The sequence below is a fragment of the Myotis lucifugus genome, unplaced genomic scaffold, assembly GCF_000147115.1.
Source record: "Myotis lucifugus unplaced genomic scaffold, Myoluc2.0 scaffold_43, whole genome shotgun sequence".
NCBI classification, from domain to species: Eukaryota; Metazoa; Chordata; class Mammalia; order Chiroptera; family Vespertilionidae; genus Myotis; species Myotis lucifugus.
Window position 1 is genome coordinate 7,816,826 of NW_005871091.1, and position 17,113 is coordinate 7,833,938.

The window sequence follows — 17,113 nt, forward strand, 5'->3', positions numbered from 1 at the left end:
CTCCTTTATAAGGGCTGGCTCAGAAGGCAGGAACACAGTACAGGCAGGCAGTTCAGTACAGATTCTTCTGTGCAGTATAGTGTACATGAGATGCCCCTATATAGAAATGACTGCTGGGTTCTGCTTTTTAAATTTGAACCCAATTAGCCACCAGAAGCACTTCATAGTAGGTATCTTCTTCCTCAGGGTACATACAATAAAGGACTATGGGCTTTTTTGAAATCAAAGGACTATTTTATTTATTTCAGAAATCACAGATTCTAGCACAGGCCAGGAAGATAATGACAGCTCTGAAGATAAAAACATATTGTTGCTCAACCAAATAGTTATATATAGTTATGCTATCAAATGGGATATCCATGAAAAAAGTTTCTTCCCTTTGGAGAGCTGCCACATCCATTTATTGTTCATATTCCCAAGTGAGGCTATTGCTTTGAAAATGCAGCCAAATTCATTGCTCATTTACACTGATTGTCCATAACTGTGTAAGCAGCAATAAATTAAGTATTGTACATGTCAATAGTCAAGCTGCATAATTCAAATGAAAATACACAACTCTCATTTGATTTCCTAGGCATCTGAAAAACTTCATTAAATTCGTAATTTAGTGGATTATGAGAAAAACACAGTGCACTGAAACACTAAAAGCCTGTCTTGTTTCTCTTTTCAGGCCTCTGTTTACATGGAACCTTAGAAGTTTACTTACAGTTGCACTTTGATCCTCCATGAAACAACTCTAAACCCCCAGAATGGAAGTATCCCCAAACCGGGGATTCCTATTGCCCATAAGTTTCTTTTCTGATTTAAGATATTTTTGACCTCTCTTACTTTATCTCAGGGGGAAAAATGTTAAAAGATCATATGGGATAGCTATTATTTCTTTCTTTGACTCCTCAAATGATGTCTTGAAAATTACGTCATGATTATAAGACACTCAAAACATATGGCCAGAGTTCACGAGGGTGTGCACACTTCACTTTCATAGAGGTCATCCATGCCCCACAGACAGGGAAGCTGCGCTTATCACCTCTAAGGCACAAACTAAACATAGATCATGGGACTCTGTCACTGAGGAATCAGTAATCTAGGCAAGGGGAGGGGTCCATGTTGGTTATTAATATATTCATTATAGTAGAAAAGACTTGCCTTAAAAGAACCACAGCAGAAAAATGGGAATTTATCTGAAGTGATACTTTTATATTACTAAGCGCATGAAGTAATTACTATAATGAATATATTGCAATAATTCAATTTGTAAGGTTTGATGAATTAGAAAATATGTCTGTTCCCACTACCATTCATTTCCTGTTTTTTTGTGAACTGGGAATACAATGACCAAGTTAAGCTTCACTTCACTAATTTGATTCCGGTTAATGCCCCAAGGGGAGCTATCAGCATGTCTCTTCCAATTGCCTCCTAGGGAACAAGAGAGAAATATTTGGCCTATTAAAAACAAAGGACACATTCACTTCTCTGCTGGCCTGGTGGAGACCCTCTGAAGCATTCAGCTCCTTGATTACTTTCTATCAGTGTGTTCACAGCCAATCAAGCCATAGCAGGAGACAATTAAATCCACTGAAACAAAGCAGCGTTTATGGCCACACCTGCCTAATGTCCGCCAGTTTATTTTCTGCACATGTAATTAAGAGCCTTCTATGCCAATAACTCAAACTTCCAGCAACACAGATTTGGGTGGTAAGAGCTTTGGTTCTTGCCTTGGAGTGAGCTAGCCTGGGTATGTGTTCCAGCTGATACACTTGGTAGCTGTGTCACCTTCAACACATTATTTAATCTCTCTGAACCTCATTTCTCTATCTATAAACAATATTATCTCATGAAAATATTGATATAAATAATCTAATACTCAGCATGTACTCAACCAAGAATTAGTTCTTTAATGAACATTGCTCAAAACTATGTTAAAATAACTATGACTTTGACCATATGGGACTTAAATAATGGAAACAGACAAAGATGGGCTCAGAATTGTCGGATTTTAGTTACACACAAATTAATTTGTCATGTAAGTTCAAATAATTGCAACAAATTGATTCTCATCAAATATAAATATGCCCTTATAAAGATATACTGCCCTGATATGAGGTATCTAAAATAATCAATCTCATAGAAGTAGAATTGTGGTTGTCAGGGGCTGAGAGGAGGGGAAAATTGAGATATTCAATGGGTATAAAGTTTCAGTTATGCAAGGTAAGTTCTAGAGATCTACTTTACAATATCGTGCCTATAGTTAACAATACAGTGTCAATACACTTTTTAAAAATGTTTAAGAGGCCAGACAACATGTTAAATGTTCTTAGCACCCAAAAAGTTGGGACAGCATAAAGGGAGGCATTCTTTTTTTTATTATTATTGATTTCAGAGAAAATGGAGAGGGAGAAAAAAATAGAAACATCAATGATGAGAGAGAATCATTAATCAGTTGCACACCCCCTCCTGGGGATCGAGCCTGCAACCATGGCATATGCCCTGACCAGAATCACACCATAACCTCCTGATTTGTAGGCTGATGCTCAACCACTGAGCCACGCCAGCCAGGCATAAGGAAGGCATTCTTCAAACCATCTTGGAATAAGAAATTGAAGCTTTTTTGAATGTACAAAATCTAGAAAACGTGGGCTTCATCTTCAACAAAAAGCAAGAAATCTGAGAATGCACTAAGATCTGCATTGATCATCCAGAACTGGCACCAATGTTACAGCACTTGGTGAAGGTAAGACAACACTATGCACTCACCATCTTCCAGTCCATCAAATATGCCAGTGAACAAGGCCAACTGCAGCTCTCCAACTTCTTTTCCTTCATGTTGGAAAACTACACAATAAAAGTGAGAAAGATTCAGAATTAGTAAGTCTGCTGTTTAGTTACACCAGGAAAACAAGGACAGACAGGACTACGTGGGGCTGATAGGTGTCCCAGACTCCTATAGTGGCCCTTGGCTGTAATTTCTACTCACATGTACTGATACTGCTTTACTTATTGAGTCCTTCAAGGAACAAAGATTCTTCATGCTTATTATGTCTTAGAAATGCTATTGGAAACCAAGAAAGTCCTAAAACAAATGCTGAATTTTACTCACATCAAACATATCCCTCCAGAATGCAGATTGGTACAACCACTATGGAAAACAGTGTGGCGGTTCCTCAAAAAAGAAATAATGGAATTGCTTTATGACCCAGCAATTCCACTTCCGAAAATAAAAGCAAAGAAACCTGAAACACTAATTCAAAAGGATATCTGCACCTCTCTGTTCATTGCAGCATTATTTACAATAGCAAAAATATGGAAGCAACCCAAGTGCCCATCAATAAATGAGTATATAAAAATAGCTGTGGCCCTAACCAGTTTGGCTCAGTGGATAGAGCGTCAGCCTTCGGACTCAAGGGTCCCAGGTTCGATTCCAGTCAAGGGCATGTACCTTGGTTAAAAGCAAAGAAACCTGAAACACTAATTCAAAAGGATATCTGCACCTCTCTGTTCATTGCAGCATTATTTCTATTCCTCTCCCTTCCTCTCTGTAAGAAATCAATAAAATATATTTTAAAAAAAATAGCTGTGGTACCTATACACAGTGGACTACTACTCAGCTGTATAAAAGAATGAAATCTTACCTTTTGGGACAGCATTGACGAACTTAGAGGGTATTATGCTAAGTGAAATAAGACAGAGAAAGACAAATACCATGTGATTTCACTTACATGTGGAATCTAATGAACAAAATAAAAAACACACTAGAAACAGACTCCTAGATACAGAGAAAGTTGTCAGAGGGAGGTGGGTTAGGGGGCTGGGTGAAAAAGGTGAAGGGATTGAGCATTACAAATTGGTAGTTACAGAATAGCCACAGAGATGGAGATTACAGCATAGGGATTATAGTCAATAAGATTGTGATAAATATGAATGGGGCCTGGTGGGTACCTGAAGCAGCAGGGGTGACCGCTCTTCAAGCATATTATTTTCTAACCTCTTTGCTATACATCTGAAACTAATAGAGTATAACACTGAATATAAACTATAATTGAAAAGAAATTAATTAAAAAATAAAAACTTGCTCCTCTAAACAGTTAGCAATCTGTGATGATCTACATGGGAAACTAGATTATCTCTGTTTCATCTTCTACAAGAATAGTTTCCCCTCAGGGAAGAATCCATATGTTTTTAATGGTGATTTTTTAGATGGAGGAAAAACTTCGTAGGAATCCTAATGATCCTGTTTGTGACTTTTCTTGTCTATCCTGGTGACCTGGACTTGAACAGAGGGAACCATCAAGACTTTTTGACAAATATGAGATTCAGCTTCACAAAAGAAGTCATATATAAATATAAGCTACATGGGGGGTGGGGGTGTTATAAATCTTGGAAGAAGTCTATACCTGGTTCCCAATTCATACAATCATTGACAATGAAGTCTTGGTCACACATGATTGGGTATCAAACTCCAAAGATTTGAATTTACTTCACCATCTAGAAAGAAACAAAATGAAATATGTGCTGATGTCACTAATTCCAATAGATGGAGACCAGGATACTGACCTGAAGAGAAATAAAGTAGATATACCTCAGGGAGTCAGAACAGATGGATCCCTTTCTGAACCGTTAACAAAGCACGAGTGGTGGGAACAGGTTGTCAGTATTGTGTGGCGTGATCCCAGAGGCAGAAGAGGCTGTATCCAAACACATGCTGAGAAGGGGGGACCAGATATTACCTCCCAATACTTATTATATTTCTCAATAAATGCCAGTGGAAGATGCTCATTAGGTTTCATGAACATAAGTCTGAAGGGTATGGAATTTGACATGATGGGAAGGTTATTAGTGTATTTTCTGCTTCTAATTATTATGAAGGCAGCAGCGATCGAGGAGCTTACATCAGGCTGGGTTTGGGTCTGACCCTTCGAGTTTTCCAGTACTATGTAAGTAAGGCAATGTGCTTAAGATCTCTTTATCAAAAGGTGAATGTAAAAAAAAAATTGGTGCTCCGTTCAAAACCAGACCAGTAATCCAGAGACCTAGGTAAAAAGAGGCATTCAAGGTGATATATCTAAGAAGGCAGGCAGCAGACAGAGATGATTAGAGCAAGTTAAAGGGGGTGGAAGGGACAGGACCAGGAGCAATCTCTAATAAAAACCAAAGAGGAGATTAGGTTCATTTCATGAACATGGATTTAGCACCTACTATGGGACAGGCACTGTCCTAGTGCTAGGGATAGAAAGGTGAATAAGGAGTACTCACTACACTTTGGCAATAAGCAGGGTGCTTTGGGATCAAAGGGGTGGAGGATTCTCACACACAACCTGGGATTTGGAGAAGACTCCCTGGAGAATAGGATATCTAAACTCAATCTGGAAGGATGAGAATTGGTAGGATGTACCAAAAGATGTCTCTGTTCATAAAGAATCCAGGGGCCCCTTGGTACTGTGCTGAGATTGTCTAATAGCATGTGAATTTTTTAAGAAAAGGAAAGGCACAACCTTCATACACACACACACACACACACACACACACACACACACACACTTGGACATAAAGCACCACAAGTGTGACACCTCTAGAATTGGAGAACACCTATAGAATAGCCAGTGAAAAGCAGCAGCCACATTACAGAGCACAGGGAACCATGGCCAGTGGGAGGAACTGATCCCTGCCTATGAGGACATGAGACCAGAAGGGGAATTAAGCTACACATGCCACGTGGAAATCAGTTGTGTTTGTTCATAATACATGTGAGCTCCCACACCACTGCCACCTTTGAGAACTACCAGAGAAACATAGAGGACTTTGCAGGGGCACATGACAGCAAGTGAGAGCAAGCCAGAAAAACCAAGAGTAAAAATAAAAATAATGCGGATCTCATAGATGTTGTAAAAAATGAAGAAAGAAACATAAGATAATATTTCAAAGCAACTGCAACTAAGATATACCACCTGCATTCATTCTATCAATGTTGGATCCAGTCTGCATTTGTATTTACTTTATTATCTTGTGTTAATTTGTCATCATTATTACTTACCAATATTCATTTCTTTTTTTAAAAATATATTTTATTGATTTTTTACAGAGAGGAAGGGAGAGGGATAGAGAGTTAGAAACATCGATGAGAGAGAAACATCCATCAGCTGCCTCCTGCACTCCCCCTACTGGGGATGTGCCCACAGCCAAGGTACATGCCCTTGACCGGAATCGAACCTGGGACCCTTCAGTCCGCAGGCGAACGCTCTATCCATTGAGCCAAACCAGTCAGGGCCAATATTCATTTCTTGAAAGCAATCTATTTTGGGAATGATGTCTCCATACCACAAATGAGGTTGCTTTAATGACTCTGGCAAGTGACAATCTAATGGGGATCATAGCAGCTGCAACCGTGAGCACAGACAGGCATGCTTGGACCCACTTTGTGCTGCAGCGCTCTGCTAATTGGGTCTAATGGAGGAGTTTGAAGTATTCTCCTTCTGTTTTCCTAATGATGTTAACATCCTCATGAGGTTAATGAAACCATTAACATGAGCCAACTGTGATTGCCTTCGTGTATAATATAAAACCATCTAATCTCAGCCTTATGCAAACACTAGGGTTTACTATTGTGGTGGTTTTGTATTTGTATTTGTTACTGTGTAAAAATATCAGGGTTTTTTTCTTATGAGATCCAGAGTTAGAGAGCATCAGGATCTGATTCAAAGATTCCTAGACTGTGAGGTGGACATCAGCTGGTAGTGTATAAGTATATAGCCCTGATTTGGTCATATCCTTTATGGTCTCTACTGCCCCCTGCTGGCCTGCAGAGAAAGAAGCAGACCTCCAGCAACCCCTCGGGAGATGGAAAGCACCAAAAGACAAAATATGAACAGCTATCATTAATCACTTACTATGTGCTTTCTAACTTAATACTTACAACATCCCCATGGGTTGGTCTTGCTACTGCCATTTTACAGATAAAGAAACCTAGGTTTGAGTAGTAAACCAAATTACCTAAGACATGGGGCTTGTGAGAGGCAGATCCAGGACAAGCTATAAATCTAACAACCATTGTTACACTCTCACTGGGAGACATGGCATATTGAAAAGTATACATCTTTACAAACAGATAAACTTCGGTTTTGATTTTAATTCTCCAACTTAAGCTGTTTAATATAAATGTAAACAAGTTACTAAATGCATTTAAATTTGCTGAGCTCAGTTTCTTCATCTGTAGAGTGTGCACCACCATACCTACCTTGGAGGACTGTTGTGAGGGTCAATGATAAAATAGGCAAAGCAAAGGACCTGTAATACAGTGGCTGCCCAATAGAGGGTGGTGCTATTTGGGGTCAGAGACAGAAGGTTGAGAAGGATCTGCCTTCCTGTGGCTGAGTGGTTGCTTCATTCAGGTTCCCAGGAGGTTTGTAAGTCTCCAGCTCAAAAAAAAAACTAGAATGTTCAAGTAATGGTGCCAACACATCTGAATAGCTCCTTAATACTTATAAACCACTTTTGTGTATATTTTATTTTATCTTCATAAACAGGTACCTATAAATTTTGCATAAATATGCCACAAATAATTGAGGAAACACACAATATGCCAAAAATCGTTTTTGGGCCTCATACTCCGGAAATTCTGTTTCTTTGTTACTAATGTTGTGGCCTCGCCCCATAACAAAGAAACAGAATTTCCGGAGGATGAGGCCCAGAAATCAGGATTTTGAAGAGATTCCCAGGTGATTCTAATGTGCAGCCAAGGTTGAGAACCACTGGTCTAGATGAAGAAATTGAGGTTCAGAAAGGTTAACTTTTCAAGGATCACACTGTACTAAGTAGCAGAGCTAAGACTTTAACACTGGCCCCTCTGACCACAAAACTCATTTCTCCCAACCACTGGCCTTTTTCTGAAGTAGGCAGGGCAAGTACTACGCTTCCACTATATACATGAGAACATTCTGACCTATTAAGTAACTTGCTCAAGGACTCACAAGTTGTATTTGGGGAAATTAGGCCTAAATGATGACCACGGGTATCTGCAACAAGGAATAAGTTCCTTGTCTCTGAAGAAGATCAAAGTGAGATCAGATGATCAGTCTCCAGGTATAATACAGATAACACTTATTAATCAAATAAATTACATGTTTTATTTGCCTCTAAGATTCTTTTCAAACCTTTGATTCTCTAAGTCCATTTTTAATGTAGAATGACTCAGACTTAAGACTAGAATAATTTTTATTATGATAAATATAAAGCAATATTGGAACAAGAAGGTTCCATGTGTGTTGGGTTTAAAATGTGACAGCTGGGGGAAACTTTGTGAAAGTAGTCAATATCCAAAAGCATTAATGTCCAAAGATAACTTAATAATAATGAAAAAATATCTATTGAAACTGGAATGAGGTAAGGAAAAAATGTTATCTCTTTGCAAATCTGGGCCAGCACTTTCACTATAAATTAAAGTGTATGATAGATCACAAATAAATTGAATAGACATCTGCAGCAGAAATGAAATTACCAAAGAAAAAAACTGAACATTTGGGGAATTTTATGAACATGGAAACCACTATGAAAGATGGCTTTCCTTTGGATTCATTTAGTATTTAAAATCTTTTAAAGAATAAATGTGATGCTTCCCACTCATTAGCTCCTTTTGAATATTATGTATTTTCTAATAACTGGTCTGTGAAGAGGGATATCTCCAGCAGTAAATCCAGAAAATGTCATAGTGTCAGATACATAAGGACATTGCAACATAGGGAATAGAATATATAATGTCTAATTACAACTTTATCAGGTTGTGAATACAAATTTGAAACTTGTAACCATGGGATAAAACAAAGCTCAATTTAGTCATAATTATGAATATCATAAGACCTGAATGGAAAAGAAGCTTTTATAAATATGAACTTTCTTATCTATAAAGATGACTTAGGTTCTATATATAAAGATCTTCTTTTTATTTAAAACTAAAGGCCCAGTCCACAGATTCGAATCCAGCCTCTAGTCTATATAATAAAAGTCTAAGTGACCTTTATAGCGGAACGACCAGAACGACCAGTCGCTATGATTGCACACTGACCACCAGGGGGCAGACACTCAATGCAGGAGCTACCCCCTGGTGGTCAGTGCACTCCCACAGTGGGAGCGCTGCTCAGCCAGAAGCCAGGCTCACTGCTGGCGAGTGCAGCGGCAGTGGCGGAAGCCTCTCCCGCCTCTGTGGCAGCACTAAGGAGCAGCGAGCTGAGCGGTAAGGAGCAACAAGCAGGCAGGCAGTAAGGAGCAAGGGGTCCCGGATTGCGAGAGGGCGCAGGCCAGGCTGAGGGACCACCCCCACCCCCCATGTAGAAATTTCGTGCACCAGGCCTCTAGTATGCATATAGGATCTTTGGTTAATCTCTTCCTGCCCTCTCCCCCTGCCCTTTCCCTCTGAGATTCATCAGTCTGTTCCATATTTCCATGCCTGTGGTTTCCATTCCTGCGTTGAGCATCTGCCCCTTAGTGGTCAGTGTGCATCATAGCTACCGGTTGGCCAGTCGCTTAGGCTTTTATCCTATATAATAAAGAGTTAATATGCTAATTAGACCGGACAGCAGAATGACCCTCCAGAACGGGCAGGGGGTGGGGGGCAGGGGGCGGGGCCGCTGGGCCGCGAGGCTGCGAGGGCTGAGGCAGCCAGGGCTGCAGAGGCCTACTCTTACACAAATTTCGTGCATTGGGCCTCTAGTATATATAGATGAACAGTGAGAAAAGTGTACATAATAAACAAATACAAATAAAATCATATTGTTTCCTTAAAGTTGTATATAAAAGGAAACTTTAATTACTGGAGATCTTGGTATTTAAAATAAACCTATAGCTGTCCCTTTCCCTTCCTCAGACCCTGTTGGTTTATTTTCATTTCAAATTTATATATTTTTAATGTAAATATTTATATTTCTTCAAAAAAGACTTTCAATGTCTGAAAGTGTATTAACTGAGGAAAGTTGGCATTAAACACACTTTCCTGCTTTTCAAAAAGAGTTACCCTTTCTATTACCACAGCATAAAGACTGGGCCAGAAATTGCCTGCATTTCATAAACCATTATGGGTCACCACAATACAAGGACAATACAAAAAGATTGCAAGTGTCCAGGAGCTAAGAAGGAAATCTCCCATCTATTCCAAGATGCTTTTAGTGTAAGGGGACAAGGGGGGAGTCATCTTAAACACAATGAACATCCCAAATTCCCAGCCTTTCCTCTCCAAATCTGTGCCATCTCCTGAGCAAGTAATGAGGAGTACTCCCTGTACAGCTTATTACTTCTGCTCTTTCCCATTCCTGTTGGTGGTATGGTGTAAGACTCTATCTCCAACAGTGAGACTCTTGGCAAAGAGGCAAACATAGCTATTATTTTAGTTGTCTCTTGAGACCTAGAGAAACATGGAATTAGGAGAACTCCCACTAAAGAGTCAAAGCAGACCCAGGTGTTCTCCAGAATTTACACTGGACATGACACTTGAAGCAGGCACATAAGCCCATGGTGTCCAGGTGTCAGAACAAAGCCCTATCTTTCCCCTAGCAAGGAAGCCTTCAGAACCCAGTCAGTACAGTAGCTGTCTACCAGGCCAGAGAAAATGCCCTGCCTCAATCTTTGCACGAGAATAGCTTTAACATTTTAGTGTATACTTTTTTCTGGGTGAATAAACTCCTTTCTTTTCGAAAAGAAGACTGGGGAAGATGCTTTTATTGTCAGAAATCCTTAACCCTTTGCGGTCCAATGTTATTTTTGGAATTCAAACAGTCTGGTCCAAATTAATTGACGGGATTGAATGTTGAACTTTTTAATGTTCTTATTGCTCAAAGTTGGACCTGCTCCTAGCGCCTGGTCTGTCGAGTCAGCCTCGAGGTTGGACCGAAAAGGGTTAAGGGGTAAAATCAACCCAAGCAACCTAGAGAAGGAAATCAATAAATCATACATCAGAGCTTAAGATTTCATTGTGCCCTGACAGGTGTGGCTCGGTTGGTTGAACGAGGCTCAATCCCCAGTAGGGGGCGTGCAGAAGGCAGAAAATTGATGATTCTCTCTCATTATTGGTGTTTCTCTCTCCCTCTCCTTCTCCCTTCCTCTGAAATCAATAAAAATAAAAAAAAGATTTTGCTGTATATTAACTGTGAGCTGGGAGAGAAGTGTGGCAGAGACCCATCTGACCCCTACACCGTCTCCGACTAGACTATCACTGGAGCTGAGACCGCACTCCACAGCAGGCCCACTCCAGGCAGACCTGAGAAAACTGTCTTCTGCCTCCGCAAACAGAAGGTCTGACTTAGGAAGCATGAAACATCTTTTTTATAGCACCTTCCCAACATACAGTTTAGAAAAAGGAGTTGGTGCTTCTTTTTCCTAATGGTATAAGATTATATAAATGTTAATGAGAATTATTTTCTGGAATAAATGCAGTAGGAAATACACCAAAATTTTATGGTGTGCTGTGAAAAAGACTGGACCTATATTCAGAAGACCTGGAGCTCTAACACAGACATTCACTACCAAGTTCCCAGGGCTCTCTCTGGCTCTGTTTCCTCATCTGCAAAACAGGGTGATTGCAAGGGTTGTGAACTGACAGCCCCTGGGATAACCGCACCATGTTTCTCAAAAATTTGAAGTTAGCCATCTTTAAATGAGGCATATGCTGCTAGGCAGCCAGAGTCCATCACTTTTTGTCTTATACAGTGGGGCCTTGACTTACGAGTTTAATTCGTTCCGTGACGGAGCTCGTAACTCAAATTACTCGTATGTCAAATCAAGAAGTGAACGAGTGAGACATGTGATGCTGGGCCGATGTTGTGGCGTTCACTGTGACGTTCGCTGCACCAACTAGCGGTGGGGTATCTGAAGCTGGCTCGTAACCCGAATTTTAGCTCGCAACTCAAAGCAAAAAAACGGCCGAGAGACGACTCGTATCTCGAAAAACTCATTAGTCGGGACACTCGTAAGTCAAGGTCCCACTGTACTTGGTACTCCACCCATTTGAGCTCGAAATTCAGGAATCTCAAATAGTCTTTCCCCATTAAAAAAAAAAAAAAAAAAAAAGGAAAAAAATCCAGTGTTTTGACCCAGTCAGCCACAGCTAATGAATGTCCCCTCATTGCCTCTATATTAAGTTATCTCACCTAGAGCTGCATTTTGAAAATGAAAAAAGAGATACAGGCAGCCAAGTGGGAGGAAGGAAAATCATGTGTTAAAGTGTGGTAGTATGAAGTGTCACATGACATTCTAGAAATGCAAGCAGGAGGACGTAAGGGGAGAAGTAAGGAGAACAGGAAAAGTGAAGTGAGATGGCTAGCAAGAGGTAAATCCTGAAAGCGGTGAGCTAAATGGAAGACCTTGAACTTTGTCCTGAAAACCTGGGGGAGATGGCAGAAAAGGTATAGGGGTCATTGAAGGTTTTTGACCTGCTGGATTTCTATTTTAAGCCTCTCTACTCTGGAGACTCCATGGAAGATGGACAAGTACTTTTCCCCGCCAGCAAAAAGCACTTTCCCCATCAGTAAAATGAGTTGGTGTAAATCAGCGGTTCTCAACCTGTGGGTCACGACCCCTTTGGCGGTCGAACGACCCTTTCACAGGGGTCGCCTAAGACCATCCTGCATATCAGATATTTACATTACGATTCATAACAGTAGCAACATTACAGTTATGAAGTAGCAACGAAAATAACTTTATGGTCGAGTCACAACATGAGGAACTGTATTTAAAGGGCCAGAAGGTTGAGAACCACTGGTGTACATCAAGGGCTCACAATGCTGGTTGCAAAGCAGAACCACCTGAGACGCTTGTAAAAATGCTGCTAACCTGGCCTCATGCCAGGAAATTTTTACTGAATTGGAGGATGGGGAGAGAAAGGAACAGGTGATTTTTTTAAAAAACCTTAAAGACTGAAATTCTATCAACTGCATGGATGAAGGTTCCTACCATTCCGAGTGAAGTGCGATAGAAAGCCACTGCCTTGCATCTTCAGACCCCAAATCTGGAACCACGTTTGGAAAGCACCTCCAAACTGTGTATGTCACTCTTCTTTAAACTGGTTTGATTCTTGGGTGTATCGAGCTTCTCCCTGAAACAGCGTAGGGTTATTTCAGAAAACTATTTCAAATTTCTATTTCAGAATTCCACACTCTCACGTCATTTAGATGTGAATACTAGCACCTCTCAAATAAATGGAAAACTAATGAAATAATCAGCAAAACCTATTCACATCTTATAAGGATTATTTTTAGTCAGTTAATAAATATATATATAACCTTAGTGTGTAACGTTTTTCAAAACTCCAGCATGGTAAGTGAGCAGGCGCCCTACTCATTCTCATGAGACATTAATCTCAGTTTCAAGATTCCGTCCAAACCCAAGCCGCAGATCATGGCAGGGGTCCTGAAACGAATCTCCACCTCACCGATTGGATGTGGTTATTTCCCTGGGTTCGTACTGTTCGCATTAAAACCGAAGCGTGAACCTTCACGGCTATTGTCTCCTTTAAAAGCGTGATGGCGAGGAGGAGGAACGTCTCCGATCTTGGGATGCCGAACTTGCTACAGGAAGCACGCAGCCCTGGATGCTCTCTTTCTTTACCCAGAAATTATAAAACATTTAGGGACCCCTGGGGCAAGTGCATCATAAAATATTCAGCAACATCTGTGCCACATCATTTACTCACAGCCGAGACCCAGGAAATATGGCGCCGGTCCCGCTGCCCTGCGCCACGTGGCCCTTGGCTGGTGGCTGGAGGCACTGTCTCCCGAGCGAAACCCCATCTAACACAGGCGGCCCGGGCCTGGGCGGCTGGGGTCGCTTCCCCCTGCTGGGAACTTACACAGTGAGTGCTGGGGAAGCCGGGAACAGCCTGAGGGCGGCCTGGCCTCGAGGTGCAAGAGAATGAGAGCCAGGCTGCAGCCTTGCGTTTGCGCAGGCGCACACCACACCCAGGCAGGCGCGCAGGCGCACACCACACCCAGACAGGGGCGCAGGCACACACCACACCCAGGCAGGCGCGCAGGCGCACACCACACCCAGGCAGGTGCGCAGGCGCACACCACACCCAGGCAGGTGCGCAGGCGCATTCGAAAGCTTCAGGCTGCTCCGCCCCGGAAACTGGCAGAACCGCGTGGAAAGGAAAACAGACTAGAGGTCAAAACATCAGACGTCTGTCCAGCAGTCAGTCAAGACTTCTCTGTGCCAGGCGCAGTGCTGGGCTCTGGCTACCGTCCTGCCTCTGCCGCCTGGGACCCTCGTACCTCTGTGATGCTCAGTGTGGGTGGCAGGATGGGCAAACAAGGCAGTCCCCTGAGAGCTCTAGTAAACGCATACTCTCCCTGAGGAAATCTGCTGAATAACTGCTCTCCACCCCACTCATCTCCCCAACCTCAGCTGCATATTTATTCTGGAAAAGGCTCCTCACAGGTGATAGCCCGTCCCCTTCCGGAACTACTTACTAGATTCGATCCCTTAGAAGCAGAGTGACCATACACCCAGTTTGCCCAGGACTATTGTCGCCTTTTGTCCTGGCTTTTAGTAATAGCCCCTTTCACTCTCAAAAGTCTCCCTGTTTGGGAATGTAAATTGTACGGTCAGCCTATATAAGGTCCTCTCCAGATTCCATGTGACTTAACACGCTCTCGCCAAAGATTTCAGGGCTTTGAGACACTTCCCTGCAAAAGTTTCCCCAGCTATTTTTGAGGTTCCCAATTGGGGTGTCTCCGCCTTCACACTGAGGTTCCCTATTTCCTCCTCTCCTGCTCTGCTCCAGTGAGAAGCTATGTCAAGACTTCTGAGGCTGCACAGCAGCAGCCAACGGCCCCCAATTCTGGGTAATGAAGAGGGAGAATCCCCCCCACCTGCTGGTGCCACACTCAGGCAGAAGGTCTGGGAAGCAGAGTGAACCCAGGCACCCAACAGCTCTCAGAGGTCTTTCTTGCATAACAACTATTCTTACTGCTCAGGGCTCCTGTGAGACCCCAAAATGAGGGCCTAGCAGCCAACCTAGGTTACACGTGTATTTCCTTAAACTCACCACGTGTTTTTTTGTTTGTTTGTTTTCATGGTGAGCCAACATGAACTGTTCAACCATCACCTCAATCTAAGTATTGCTTTTGTTTTTAATATAATTTATTTAGGTATATGTTTATATAATTTGCTTAACAACTGCTCACGAAGTTCTTGAAAATTAACATTTGGCTCTCACAAGTGGTTTGTTAGCACATCACATGGTAAGCATGATGTATTTGAAACCTTGACCGGTATTGCCAGATGTTTTCCCAAAAAGTTCTCACATTTCTAATCCCAACCAACAATGTATGACTACCCATTTTTAATTTCACCAACATGTAGTGTTTTCAAAATTTCCCATTTTTAACAGACTAATGATTTTATTTTCCTAAGTACTAGTGAAACAGAGCACATTTTTATGTATTTACTGGATATTTGCATTCTTTGTCAATTTTCTGTGCATATATTTTTTTAATATATTTTTATTGATTTTAGAGAGGAAGGGAGAAGGATAGAGAGATAGAAACATCAATGATGAGAGAGAATCATTGATCGGCTGCCTCCTGCACGCCCCCCATTGGGGATCGAGCCTGCCACCCAGGCATGTACCCTCAGCCAGAATTGAACCTGGGACCCTTCAGTCCGCAGGCCGACGCTCTATCCACTGAGCCAAACCAGCCAGGGCATCTGTGCATATATTTTGCTCATTTTTTCAGTTAGGGCATTTGCCTTATTTTTATCACTGTTTATTAGAGTTGTTAAATTTGTCTATCATAGATGTCAAAATATTTTTCCTTTATGTCTTCTATCTTTTGCTTTCATTTGTTATGTTTAAATGTACATGTTTTTAAGTTTCTGAAGTTTAATGTCTCAGTCTGTTATTGCAACTGAGTTTCTTGTCTTGCTTAGGAAGTTCTCCCTTCCCAAGATTATGAAAATATGCTCTTTAATATATCTTCAAAAATCTTTAATATATCCGCAGTGCATTTTTATTGAGGTAAAATTCACTACCGAGAAAGGCACAGATGTTAAGGGTATGATTCGATGGTTTTTGACAAACATTTACACCCAAATAAACAACAACAACAACAACAAAAACATTGAGATCCAGAACATTTTCATCACTCCAAAGAGTTTTCATGTGGCTTTTCGCCATCAATCACAGACCTCATTGATAGCCACTGTTCTGATTTCCATCACATACGTTAGTTTTGCCTATTTTGAACTTCATATCAATACAATCATACAGTGTCTGTCTTCTTTCACTCAATATAATGTTTTTGAGGTTTTTCCACGTTATTGCTAAGCCTGCTGAGCTGTATTCCATTGTACGAATATACAAGAGTTTGTCTACCCATTCTCCTGTTGATGGGTGTTTGGGTTGTTTCCAGTTTGGACTCTAATGAATAAAGCATCCATGAACATTCATAAACACACATCTTTATGGGCAAATTGGATAGATCTTCTCATTTCTCCCCAGGGAAAGAGCTAGAATAGATATGTCTTCAGGTAGATGAAGATTTAAACTTTTTAACAAGTTTAAATAAACTGCCAAACCTTTTTCCAGAATGACTGTACCATTTGATACACATACAAGCAAAACTGAGAGTTCCCATGGCCTCCCATCCTCACCATTTGTTGCAGTCTTCTGAATCTTAGCCATGTAAGTAGGCTTGAAGTAGCTTCTCATTGTGATTTAAATCTGCATTTCCCTAATGACAGATATGGAGCCCCTTGCCATGTCCTTAGTACCATTTAAATTGGGCAGTTTGTCTTTTATTGGTGAGTGGTAGAGTTCTTTATATGTTCTAGATACAACCCTTTTGTCAGATCTCTGTATTGTGAATATTCTTTCCCATTTGTGACTTTTCATTTTCTTAACAATGTCTTTTGATGACAAGGCATATTTAATTTCAATAAAGTCTAATTCATCAACTTTTGTTCGTAGTTATTTTCATGAGAAATCTGCATTGTCTGAGTTCACAGAGATGTTGCCCTATGTTGCCTTCTAGAAACTTTACAATTTTACCATTTAAATATAGGTCATTAATTTATTTCAATTAAGTTTTGTTTATAAGTATGAAATAGGCCTTGAAGTTCATTTTTTCCCCGAATGCTT

The 17,113-nt window shown here is 41.0% G+C and overlaps 1 pseudogene; it reads left to right on the forward strand.

The window, feature by feature from the left end:
- The first annotated feature begins 2,181 nt into the window (after nt 1-2,181).
- Nucleotides 2,182-13,594, forward strand: LOC102420216 (annotated as a pseudogene).
- The last annotated feature ends 3,519 nt before the right edge of the window (nt 13,595-17,113 follow it).